Raw genomic sequence first — 12,023 nt, 5'->3', positions numbered from 1 at the left:
GATGGGGATTATTAGGAGGCCAATGGGAAAATTGGCCAGGATGCCGGGGTTACACCCCTACTCTTTTCAAGAAACACCCTGGGATTTTTAATGACTACAGAGAATCAGGACCTTGGTTTTACATCTCATCCGAAGGACAGCGCCCATTCACAGTATAGTGTCCCCATCACTATATTGGGGCATTAGGACCCACATGGACCACAAGGTGAGCACCCCCCGGCTGGCCCTACTAACACCTCTTCCAGCAGCATCCTTAGTTTTCCCAGGAGGTCTCCCATCCAGGTACTGATCAGGCTCACAACTGCTTAGCTTCAGTGGGTTGCCAGTTGTGAGTTGCAGAGTGATATGGCAGCATGAAGCATGTTACACACTCAAACTTCACTGTGAACAGTGTGTAGGTAGACTGGGTTAGAGTACACAGTATCATGTGCCAAACTTTGTATCTGGAATTGTCTGTTGATAGAATGGGCCATTTTATTTTACAATTTTAGACTAATAATTTTATTCACTCTATTAGCAGCCTTGCTGCATCTTGACGTTACGTACATCCTTCTTCAAAGGAAATGGCACATATGAAAACATAATAAATGTGTCATTAACGAATAAAACTCTCTGAAGTCTTTGCTTTCTATAGACATATTTGAGATTCCATTGGGTCTATAGGCTCTTTTTAGAAAAGATTTGCAGTTAGGGCATGGAATTAGGCTAGCCATCATCTTTGCTTTCAGACTAGGTGGATTCCAAGTTTAATTCGTTGTTGTCTGGAGAGAATTGGTGTGACACTCCAAAGCTTGAACTGCTCATGAGAACCCATGACTGATTCCCTAAGGAGCAGAACTGCACTCATCACATGGGTTTTGTGACCCAGGTCATTAAAAGCAGAAGAGTGTAACAGGGCTAATTAAATAATAATAAAATAATAATAATACTTCCTTACAATTATATAGCAGTTTTATGTGACAGCAGCCACAGTGCACCAGAATGCTCACCACACATCAGTTATCAGAGGGGAAGATAAGGGAGTGATGCAGGGGGAAATTTAGCCAGGACACCAGGGTTAACACTCCTATTCTTTTCAAGAAACACACTGCAATTTTTAATGACCCCAGAGAGTTAAGACCTCGGTTTTACGTCTCATCCCAATGAGGAAGGCGCCTTTTTTACAATATAGTGTCCCCATCACTGTACTGGGGCATTAGAACCCACACACACTGCAGGGTGAGCGCCCCCCACTGGCATCTCTAACACCTCTTTCTGCAGCAACCTTAGCTTTGCCAGGAGGTCTCACATCCAGGTATTGACCAGGCTCACACCTGCTTGGCTTCAGTGGGTTGCCAGTGGTAAGTTGCAAAGTTATATGGCTGCTGGGCATTTGAAATGTGGCATAGCCACCTTTGAACCTGGACAGGACAAAATTCCCTCTTGACAGAGGATTTAATATTTTGGCACGGTTCTAATTGTGCATAAGACTGGTGAAATTCATGACCCTGTCACTAGAACTTCTAAAGTTTTTAGCCATAGACAAAGACAGCAGGGTATCCTTTATAATGTATTTTATATTTTGCAAATATTATGCTTAAATTTATTAAATCTTTTAATATACATTAAATTTCTATATAATATGTGTGTTTTATAATAAAGTCATGCAAAAAAGGGCTCTTCTTACACACATGCAGAGATACATACACACAAGTATTTATAGTTGTATTTTTATTATTATTTTAATGGGTACCATCTGTCTCTCCAGCTGTCTTGTTGCAGGCCCCTGGGAATGAGCAAAAAGTCATGTGAAATATGCTTGAATGATACTGGGCCATCAGCAACTGCCAAGTGGTACATGTCCTTGAGAGCTATAATCTTTTATCCAAGTAGTGCATTGACAAGGTGAAGTCCACTGTGATCTTGCTTTTCATTTAAAAAACACCAATCACAGCTGTCCTGTTAGATGAGCGTCCACTCACTTATTAACATCTCTGTCCTGAGCTTTTAAGGAGAAGATGAAAAGTTCCATACAGTACTTTGTACTACAGGTATACAGGAATTAAAACATTACTTTTTTCTCACCTTACCAATTTAAATCATACAATATACAGTTTTTATTTGTTGATGTCTTTCTAACATTCCTACATTAGTACTAATTGAATCTGAAATCTAAAAAATACCAGTGCAAAGATATACTGTATGCTGTGGTACTGCTCAATATTAGATTGTTTAGTTCAACGATTTTGTCACATTTCCATAGCAACAAGCAAACAGCAGCACTAGACCTGAACTCATTTTTTCTAATCAAGCATAGTATCTCTTTTGCAAAAGGGTCAGAGCCATTTCAGGGTACAGAATATGGTATTGTTTTTAAACTGGGCAACTTTTTGCTCCATTTCTTTCCAGGAAAGAACTAAGCATTTTTTCTATACCCCATATAGCCTAGATGACTCATATAGGAGGATTTCCCAAAGGCTACATTCATCTCCAGTTAGAATAGTAGACATTATTATCCATCCATCCATTTTCTAACCAATTCAGGGTCGTGGGGGAGCTGCAGGCTGGATCCTAGATCCTGGATCTCGGCAAGCAACAGGCACAAGATACTATATGCCAGTCCATCACACAGCATACGCACAGACACAGATAGGGATATACACACACCAAAACCACGGTTTCCCAGATACTAATTAACCCTAACAGTATGCTTTTGGACTGTGGGATAAAACCGGAGCACCAGGAGGAAATGCACATGAACATGGGGAAAACATACTGTACAAACTCGACACAGAGAGCACTCCAGGTTCAAAACTGAACCCAGGGCACCAGTGCTGCCAGGTAGCAGTACTAACCACCGTGCCACTTTTCCACTATAGACATTATTATGCTTTCTCCTAATTAAGAAAACCTACTCGTTTCAGTTATATCATTCAACAAAAGTATACATTATATTAGAGGACAACAAAAATGCTGCTATATCCCCTAAATCTATATAAAAAACATTTATACAAATCTGAAACCATAACGAATAATCTTGTGAGTGCCTGAAATGTCTTAAGAATGTAGAACATTGTACTTTTCAGCTGATGGGACTGATACTGCAGAGAACTAAGTGTGTGGAGAAAGCAGAACAAAAATGTAAAAAATGGGAGCTCCCGAGTGGCTCATCCTGTAAAAGCTTCAGCCTGGAGTGCAGAATGAGTCCTGTGTAGCCTACATTGCTGTTCCAAATATAAGTAGTCAGGAGAAGAATCTAAAATGCCATAAAAAGAAGAAATGTCTAACCAGACTCCCAACTGACTCATCCAGTAAAAAGGCTCTCTTCAAAGCAAAGCATGAGCACTGTAGTCAAGCTAGACTAAACCGAAAATAAAGATCCACTGCTGTAAGCTCAAAGAACAATCTCCACCCAGGCACACAGGATGGCAGCATACAAATTCTTCAAAACAGCCAAACCCCCAAACCCCTTTGTGGGCCTGAGGTTATAGAGTGTAGGTTAAACTCATCACCTTCCCCACTACATTAGAATATCTTGGCTACAGCTGGCATTAATAGTGACACAGAATACATGCTACACAGGACCAGGCATATAGGCCACAAAAACTTACAAGAAGAAGCAGGAACCAAGGAACCAATTGATTAATGTCAGTGTCACACTACATGGCTCAACACAAGTCTAGTCGGAGAGCATGTCAAATTTAATTCAGGAGTTGCTGAATCTCGCTGCCTTTACTGTCCAGTGGATCAAAAAGGGTGTCAAATTATATTAGTAGGAATCGCAGGGGGTGACTAATTACACAATTCCCTCACAACTTTTCATCATGGTTGCAAATCTCATATTGCGCTGTGAAATTACTGCGAAGTCGCCTCATTTTGGCAGCCAATCAACGTGGAGCAAACCGGAATAAGAGGAGGAGCACCGCACGAAAGTAAACAAACAACATGGAGATCAAGCAGGTAGTTGTTGCCTTCACTGTAGCCTGTGGAGTAGACCACATTTGTTTGGTTGTGGTACTGTACTTCCAGTTAAGCGCTCATTGGCTGTTGACTGTCGCAGACACCCATGGCGCTCTTAACCACCCCTACGATTTTGTCGAAGTGAGTCTCAGAGAGACTAGTAAGAGCGCTATGAAAGAGAGGCTGGGGGTGTCACACTACACAACTGACAGTAACGGGTATGTGCGCTGCGACTCTCTACAACTCACTGTGATTTTCTTATGCAAATGAGTTAAATCCTAGTAAAAGTCGTGTAGTGTGATGCCGGCATTAGTCAAAATGCAAACTCACATTGGTAAGGCTTTAGGCAGTGATCATCATAAGTGGCTATAGCAATTTCCATCTCTGACCGATTTCCCACTTTTTGGGCTGAATTGGTTTAAAACTGTTGGGATTTTGTAGGTACTGTATCACAAAACAGATACCAAACACAGTCTCAGATTACGGTTTACAACAAAATAGAATATTCTTATATTCTAAATAGTCTTAGAGCTATATTAGAGTGCCTTTGTTTCTCTCAGACCAACACAGGGTTTCAATGACTAGATACGGTATATTGAAAGTTCCAGTATTTGCTAATATAAAATGGGGAACTACAGGGGAAAAAATACATTTTTTTCTAAGGTTTTAACAAAAAATGTCACATTTACTGTAAAACTGGAGGCATGGAAGACTAAAATTTCAGTAGGATATATTTTACTTATTGTTTTATTAACATGCTGCAATATGTGGCTAATTGTCTAGTCTAGACGAGGTCAGTACAGAAAGGAACTAAACTGAGGTGTGATCATTGTTGTCCACAGGATATTTAATAAAGATATAAGACATCACCTCAGTGCTTGAAGTTTGAAGAGAGGTCAAGACATCTGGGGTTATAGAAAAGTGTATAATTATTTTATTACTGACTTACAAGAGTTGAAGCATTTGTGGAATTGATCAGATTTATAGCTTTTCTTTAGAACTTAAAATGATTACATTAAAATATTTTAATTTATCAATGAATCTTCCTCAAATCCTATGTTTTTGTACATACAATGTACTGAAGAATAATAACAAGAAAGAAATTAAAAAAGGGATAGAGCATTCCATGATGTACAGTATAATGTATGCAGTTTGTAAAAAAAATATACATGCCAACAAAACTACAAAAAGTGGATGCTCACTATAAATTAATGAGCAACAGGTGATGTCATATGAATAGACCTTGAATACAATGTGGCTGACAGTGAAGTTCATGTTAATCCCATAGGAAATTCACTATTATTTCAAATGTAATTGCATTCCAAATTCAGAACCTCATTGTCACACGTTGACAAAATTATTTATTAAAAAAATGTATTAAACAGTCTGGATTTTTTCAATACAGTTTAAACTTTAAACTATCGGTAATTTAAAAACAACCCAGCTGTTAACAGGAATATCCAGTAGATGGCAGATATAAGTCATTGAAAGCACAAAAAATATTGAGGCTATGGGACATCAATTACTATTTTTTGTCTTCTATAAAGATATATTGAAACAATGTCTTCTATAAATAGTCATTATAGTCACTATAAATAGTGTTTTTCATGATTTTTTCAGGTAACAAATTAATGACTGCCAGGGTGCTATTTTACACGTGATGATACAGCATTTGGATTTTTTAATACCAATTGAACATGATTGCAGTTAATAATAATAATAAACTTTATTTTATATAGCGCCTTTAAAGGTGGCTTCTCAAAGCGCTTTACAGGATGACAATAACAATAAATAAGAAGAGTATAACAATAAATAAGGAGAATACATATGATAAGACACAATTACAATATATAGGGGAGACCGTGGATGGTGGTACTAAGAAGAGCAGAGGGGTGAAGAATGGAACCAGTTAAGTAAAGGCTTTTCTGAAGGAGAAGGTTTTGAGTCTGGATTTGAAGGAGTTTAGAGAGGGTGACTCTCTGATATCCTTGGGCAAAGAGTTCCAGAGCTTGGGGGCATAGGAGAAGGCCCTGTCACCCATACAATGTAGACGGGCTTTGGGGACAGTAAGGAGGGCAGAATTTGAAGAGCGGAGGTTGCGAGGTGGGGAGTAGGGCGATAATAGTTCAGACAGGTACTGAGGTGCCAAGCCATGCAGAGCCTTATAGGTGAGCATGAGGATTTTAAAGTCTACACGGAATTTGACCGGAAGCCAGTGCAAGGACTCCAGGACAGGAGTAATGTGAACATTTGCACTAGACCTGGTCTAGTTAAAAAGCCTAAAATATTCAAACCAATTTCAAAAACATATCCACATAACCAAAAGCAATATCAACCCTAAATGACCAAAAGGATCAATGCCCTTGCCCAGGAATTTGATTACTCTTGAGAGACTTGGAAAGGTTATTAATGAATTTATACTATGAGAGCCTGTTTTTTATCAAGTTGAACTTTTTTTTTATTACCTTCATCTACATTCCCAAAGTTAAATTGTAGGCACATCCACATTATGCAAAGTGTGCAACAGACATGCTTTAGGAAATCATAATAAAGGACCATAACTGTTTCTTAAGTGCATAACAGGTAGCTGATCTCAAAAAATGCTTTGAAATCAGTGGTATAGATTTAGGAAGATATAACAAAGTTAACGGTTTCTCTGAGCCTTCTGCAATGGTTTGCACTTCAGGGGTGAGACTTGGTCACCCATCAGGGAGAGAAAAAGTGCAGGAATCCACATAGAGATTAATTTTATTGTGGCTACGTTTGATCATTATTTACCTGAAAAAATGCAGTAGAAGGGTCTACTCAGCTAGGGCTAGTCGGGGAATGAGACAAATTTCAGGATTATAGAGAAGCAAATTAGCTTTCCCTTATGCTTACTGGTCAAAGGGGAAAAATGTTAGACTTCTATAAAGGGTTATGTTAAAAGGGAGAAGTACAGTACAGCTCTCCGTTACTTGGAAATTAGGATAACCAGGGAATCTAATGAGGCAAAGTATGACACAGACTGTCAGGGTGGGAATGTTTTTACGCCAGAGTCAGTCTTTTCAGTTTCACAACTTCTCACCGTTTAATAAATTCAGGATACACCAAGTTATACCTCTCTGGTAGGTACAGTACTGAATATCAAGCAAAAGTTTTCAAGACAACTCAAGGATAAAACTGTATAAAGGCAAAGTAAAGGTAAAATTGTACAAAAAGATTTCAAAGGCATTTATTATCTTTTTGAGCATGGAGAAGTTGTGCCTTCAGAAATGGAAGGTAGTCAGACACAACAAACTGAGCAGCACGGCAAGGAGGAAACTGTTCAGGGACATCACTGAGAAACCAACAGCAACTTTGAAAGAGTTACAGTACACAGTTCAGCAGGTGAGATGGGAGTAAATGTCCAAGATGAGCCAAAAATATTCCAGTCTCTCCACAAAGGGAGTGTTACAGGCTGGTGATGTCATACCTGCGCTCGTGGAAATGCTGGTTTGTGCACTCAAAGTACCTCCATCTCCAGGTGAGCCTCAACTCAGCCTTTTAATCCATCAGTTACTATAACAATGAGATCAAGATAGCTGTCTAATCCACTGGTGTCCAGTGATGACCGTACAGTATATCCTACTCAGTCATAGAGGCTTTACTCATGTCTTGAGGTTCCTTGGCTTTGTGCTTCTCTGTTTTGTCTGGCTTTGTTTTTCACATGCTTTTGACCATGATTTCCCCTTGTGCTTCATGTGTATTCTCTTATGTTTTGACCTGGATTGCCTGAACATGCTCTGAACTGCTTTTTGGACTGTGTTTTGGACTTAACTTGTTACTTCAACAGCAATCTCGAATTACCCTCTGTGCTTTTGCCCTGTGAACCACTGGCTCTGGCCCCTGCCTGCTTGGTAATAAATCAGAGTGCATTTTGTTTCACTTTTACCTGCCTCTACACTGCCTGCTCAGCTTCTGCATTGACAACTCGATTTAGCCTTCCATCTCAAGGCCACTGCATTTCACCAGGTGAGTACAGCAGCATTACAGGTGCAAAATATTGACAACACAACTAGGATGTGTATGAAAAGTGGCACATATTTTTCCTTTCACACAAAATACAGACACAAATCTTTTCTTTTGTTGGCTTCTACATCTCAGACAGTTGGTCATTCAGAATCTCTTCTTTCTATCTGGTCTACGTCTTTTGGTATGCAACATTACTAGCCTCCTTGTGTCACAACCTCTGCAGCCAGAGGGCGCTCCTACTCTGTCCTGTCTCTTGTTTCCGGTGCTTTGCTGTCCTTCCGGTGTCTCTCTCTCTGTGGGGCTATATATGTCCTGGTCTTTCATTTGCCTTCGCTCAGCATTGACGTTTGGATGTCCTGAGACCCGCCTAGCACCAGGTCGCCCCACGTCCGCTACCTGAGGGCATAGGTTTCTATACAGCATTTCCTGAACAGCTGAGCCCTGGCTAACCTCCATCTCGCCGCTACGCATAGGGTCTTTTCCGCTCTCTAGCCTCTCCACGGTTCGTCCCTTTCAGACATACGTGATACCTTGACTACCTCACACACCTGCAGAAAAGGAGTAAGCAATTTCAACAGGGACTCAATCTGACTGCCTGTCACGGGGGGCTTGTATATACAGTAACTATAAAAACATTTCAAATCCTGTATGGGCAGGGGAGGATTAAGGTGATCAGAGGCCCCTAGGCTACATGTTGTGTAGCCCCACCCATTCCAATTACCAGAAAAAAGCGAGAGAAAATACTGTAATAATTCAGTGACGCGTTCAGAGTAAGAGCCTGCTACTGTCAATTCAAATGGAATATGAGGCGGCACACACAGGGAACATGCACACACAGTACTATAGCCTGTAATGTAAGTACAGCAATACAACCAATAAATCAGATTCACAGCCAATCTACAAGCTGGCTCGTCATCATGATCAGCGTTGATGTGGTCTGCGCCCAGGCTAGAGCTACTGTAGCTGCAGCTAACCTATCAACTGCAGTTGTTGTAGCACTGGCTGCAACGTTAGCCGTAAAACTCGGGGTCTGGCTCAGGCTGACTGGATAATAAACCAGCAGACTAGAAATAACCAGTCAATATGTGGACTTTTTAAGTAGATCCTGCTCATGCAGCTCTTTTAACCGCTTTTCATTTTTGCGCCCCATTTTCATATTGTAATGAATACGGCCAACATACAGGTCATACAAGCCGGTTGCAGCAGGGTGACGGCACCGCCCTCTACTCCCCTGCGCATAACTGGGATGTTGGCCATCCGGACTACCAAGGGTCTTCTTTAGCTCAGCCAGCAATACCCCTGTTGAGCAACGCTGGAGATCTAGGTTTGAGCCCATGCGGTGAGGGCACATGCCCGAGAACCCAAATTCACTGCAATATTTTCTTTCAGACATTTTGATGCTAGCCACCATAAACTTGCACCAGAGATGACCCACTGAGTGACACAACAGTGATATAAAACCCACCAAAATAAATTTGAACTACGAACCCATTGCATCTAAACAATCATCAATTCACAAAATATTCAACGTTTTTATGGACCAATGGGGGCCCACAGGTCCATTACAAAAATAAAATAAAACAACAATTCTGGCCAATCAAGGGCCCCTGATCAATCTGGGCCCCTAGGCTACAGCCTATGCCAGCCTGTTCGTTAATATACCCCAGTGTACGGGGTTTGCCTCAAAGCATTTAAATGGTACTTCAAACAAATGGCAAAAGGTTTTGTAGTCAGATAACATAAAATTGGACCTTTCTGGTCTAAATGCAAAGCGTTACATGTGACTCAAGCCCCACATTTTTTTCTCATCACTCAGTCAACACCATCCTTACTGTCAAGCATGGTAGTGGCAACATTTTGTTAGAATTATGTTTCTTAAAAGCAGGGACTGGGAAACCTGACAAGACTGATCATCAGTAATAGTAAATCATCTAGGAAAATTTGCTTCAGACCTAAAACTGGGGAAAAATCATCTTTCTGCAGGATAGCGATCTAAAATACAAGTCTGAATATAAACTGGAGTAGTTGAAGTACAGGAAATTGAATGTTCATGAATGAATGGCCCAGTTGAACTCCAAATTGGAATCCTATTGAGACTCCAGAGACTTAAACACTGCAGTCCATAACTGGAGACCTGAGAGAACTTTAGTAAATCTGCCAAGAAGAATGTGCAAAAATTAAACCAAGCCAGCATGCAAAATATAGACTGACCCAAAAAGACTGGCAGCTAATTGTTTGTGAAAGTTGCATCCAACAAATAATGAGTTAATGGGTCTGACTACTTACGCAATGAACATATTCCAGTTTTAGCATTTTTAATGCAATTTGTCTTATCCTTAGAAGTTTTGAGTATTCATGTTTTGAATAAAATATTATCTATATAAATATGAAAGTTTGAAATTTCACAAAATGGGACACCATAGAAAGAGTCTGAGTATTTTTTCAAGCCTTCAGTGCCTTCAGAATGTATTCACCTCCATAGGATTTTTTCCTCAATTTATTATGTTTCAAACTCAAATAAAAATACTGTACATTAGCTTCAATTTAAGTCCTAAACCAGACCTAAACTGTCTATACATACAAAATGTTTAAAGGAACATTATTTCATGTGGAAATTGCCTCTGGAGGTCTATGACATATGGGAGTTTTTGTCATTGATCTACAAACAATACTCTATAATGTCAAAGTAAAATGAAAGTTCTGGAACTTTGAATAGGTAATTTAAAGAACATACTGAATAATCTGGATTTGAAGAGTATTCACCCCCCTTGGTTTTGAAACTCGAAATTAGTCCCAGGGACTTAATTTCCTTGTGAGATTACTCAAAGCTTTAATGGAGTCAAACGTAGTCATTTCAAATTTCTTGAAGAGAACCTGATTCAGTCACTGAAACTGTTTATAGGATTCACATTACAAAAGAACAATGACCCCAAGCATACAGGTAAAGCAATACTGGAGTGGATTCAGTAATATGAGGCAGCCAAAGCCCAGACGTGGATCCCATTGAAAATCTGTGGAAGGACTTGAAGATTGTGGTTCACCAATACTCCCCATCCAATTTGACTGAGTTTGAGCAAATCTGCAGAGAAGAATAGATGAAAATCCCCAAACCCAGATGTGCAAAGTTGATATAAACATACCCAAGAAGGCTCAAAGCTGTAATTGCTGCAAAAGCTGTTACATCAAACTAGTAAACTAGGGGTGAATACATCAGTAATTAATGCTGTATTTCTGTTTCTTCATGTTTGCTCCCTTAAATAGTTGTGTGAATCAAATGGGAAAAAAATAACACAAAATACTTGGAGTTGTTCAGGGTTTAAATACTTTCTGAAGGCACTGTATCTGCAAGATGCATAGGGTTAAGATAGCATGATACTTACTGTTGGTTATGTATATCTGTGCCAGAACTTAAAAATCATAAAAGTCTTCTTATTTAAAGTAATTCAACAGCCTTTTTTTAATACAACTCACACGAAAAATATGATTCTTCTATTTATGCTAGTATTTCTCTTACAGAGCACCAGTCTATCGTACTGTCATTGATGGTAGTATGAAAAGAGCACCAGCATCAGAAAATTCAATCTGAGTCAATTCCTTTACAAAACATGTTTGATTCATGGCAAAATGGCTCTTAGATTTGCTTTTGACATGCCAAATACTGTTCAAAAAACGATCTTACAATTGTTCCTTCTCTTTGCATTGGCTTAGAAAAGCAAATCAGGTCTGTCAAAGTTTGCAAGGCTCTTGCAATGTCAGACAAAGCCCTTTTTGTGACAACCTACTTTTACTGTTCCATCTCTCTTAAAAAAAACATGTGCAAAAAGGTCAATCTGATGCCTATGCTTTTCCTGTCTTAAAACCTAAATATAAATACTTTTAAAAAATGCATTTCCCTTCAGAACTTCCATCTGTCCATGCTTTGACTTCATTCTGTCAGTATACTATCCTGGGATTAAATTATGCCTTCCAAAGACAGACTCACTAATTTTTGGCTTTACTGAACAAATAACATATTGTGCAGTGTTTCTCAAACAAATATGTTAATTATATAGAGACGGCAAGACTATTTATACATTCTTTTCCATATTACG

The sequence above is a fragment of the Atractosteus spatula genome, chromosome 9 (assembly GCF_055471065.1).
Source record: "Atractosteus spatula isolate fAtrSpa1 chromosome 9, fAtrSpa1.hap1, whole genome shotgun sequence".
NCBI lineage: Eukaryota > Metazoa > Chordata > Actinopteri > Semionotiformes > Lepisosteidae > Atractosteus > Atractosteus spatula.
The sequence above is the reverse complement of the archived record's forward strand: the minus strand, read 5'-3'. Positions refer to the sequence as shown.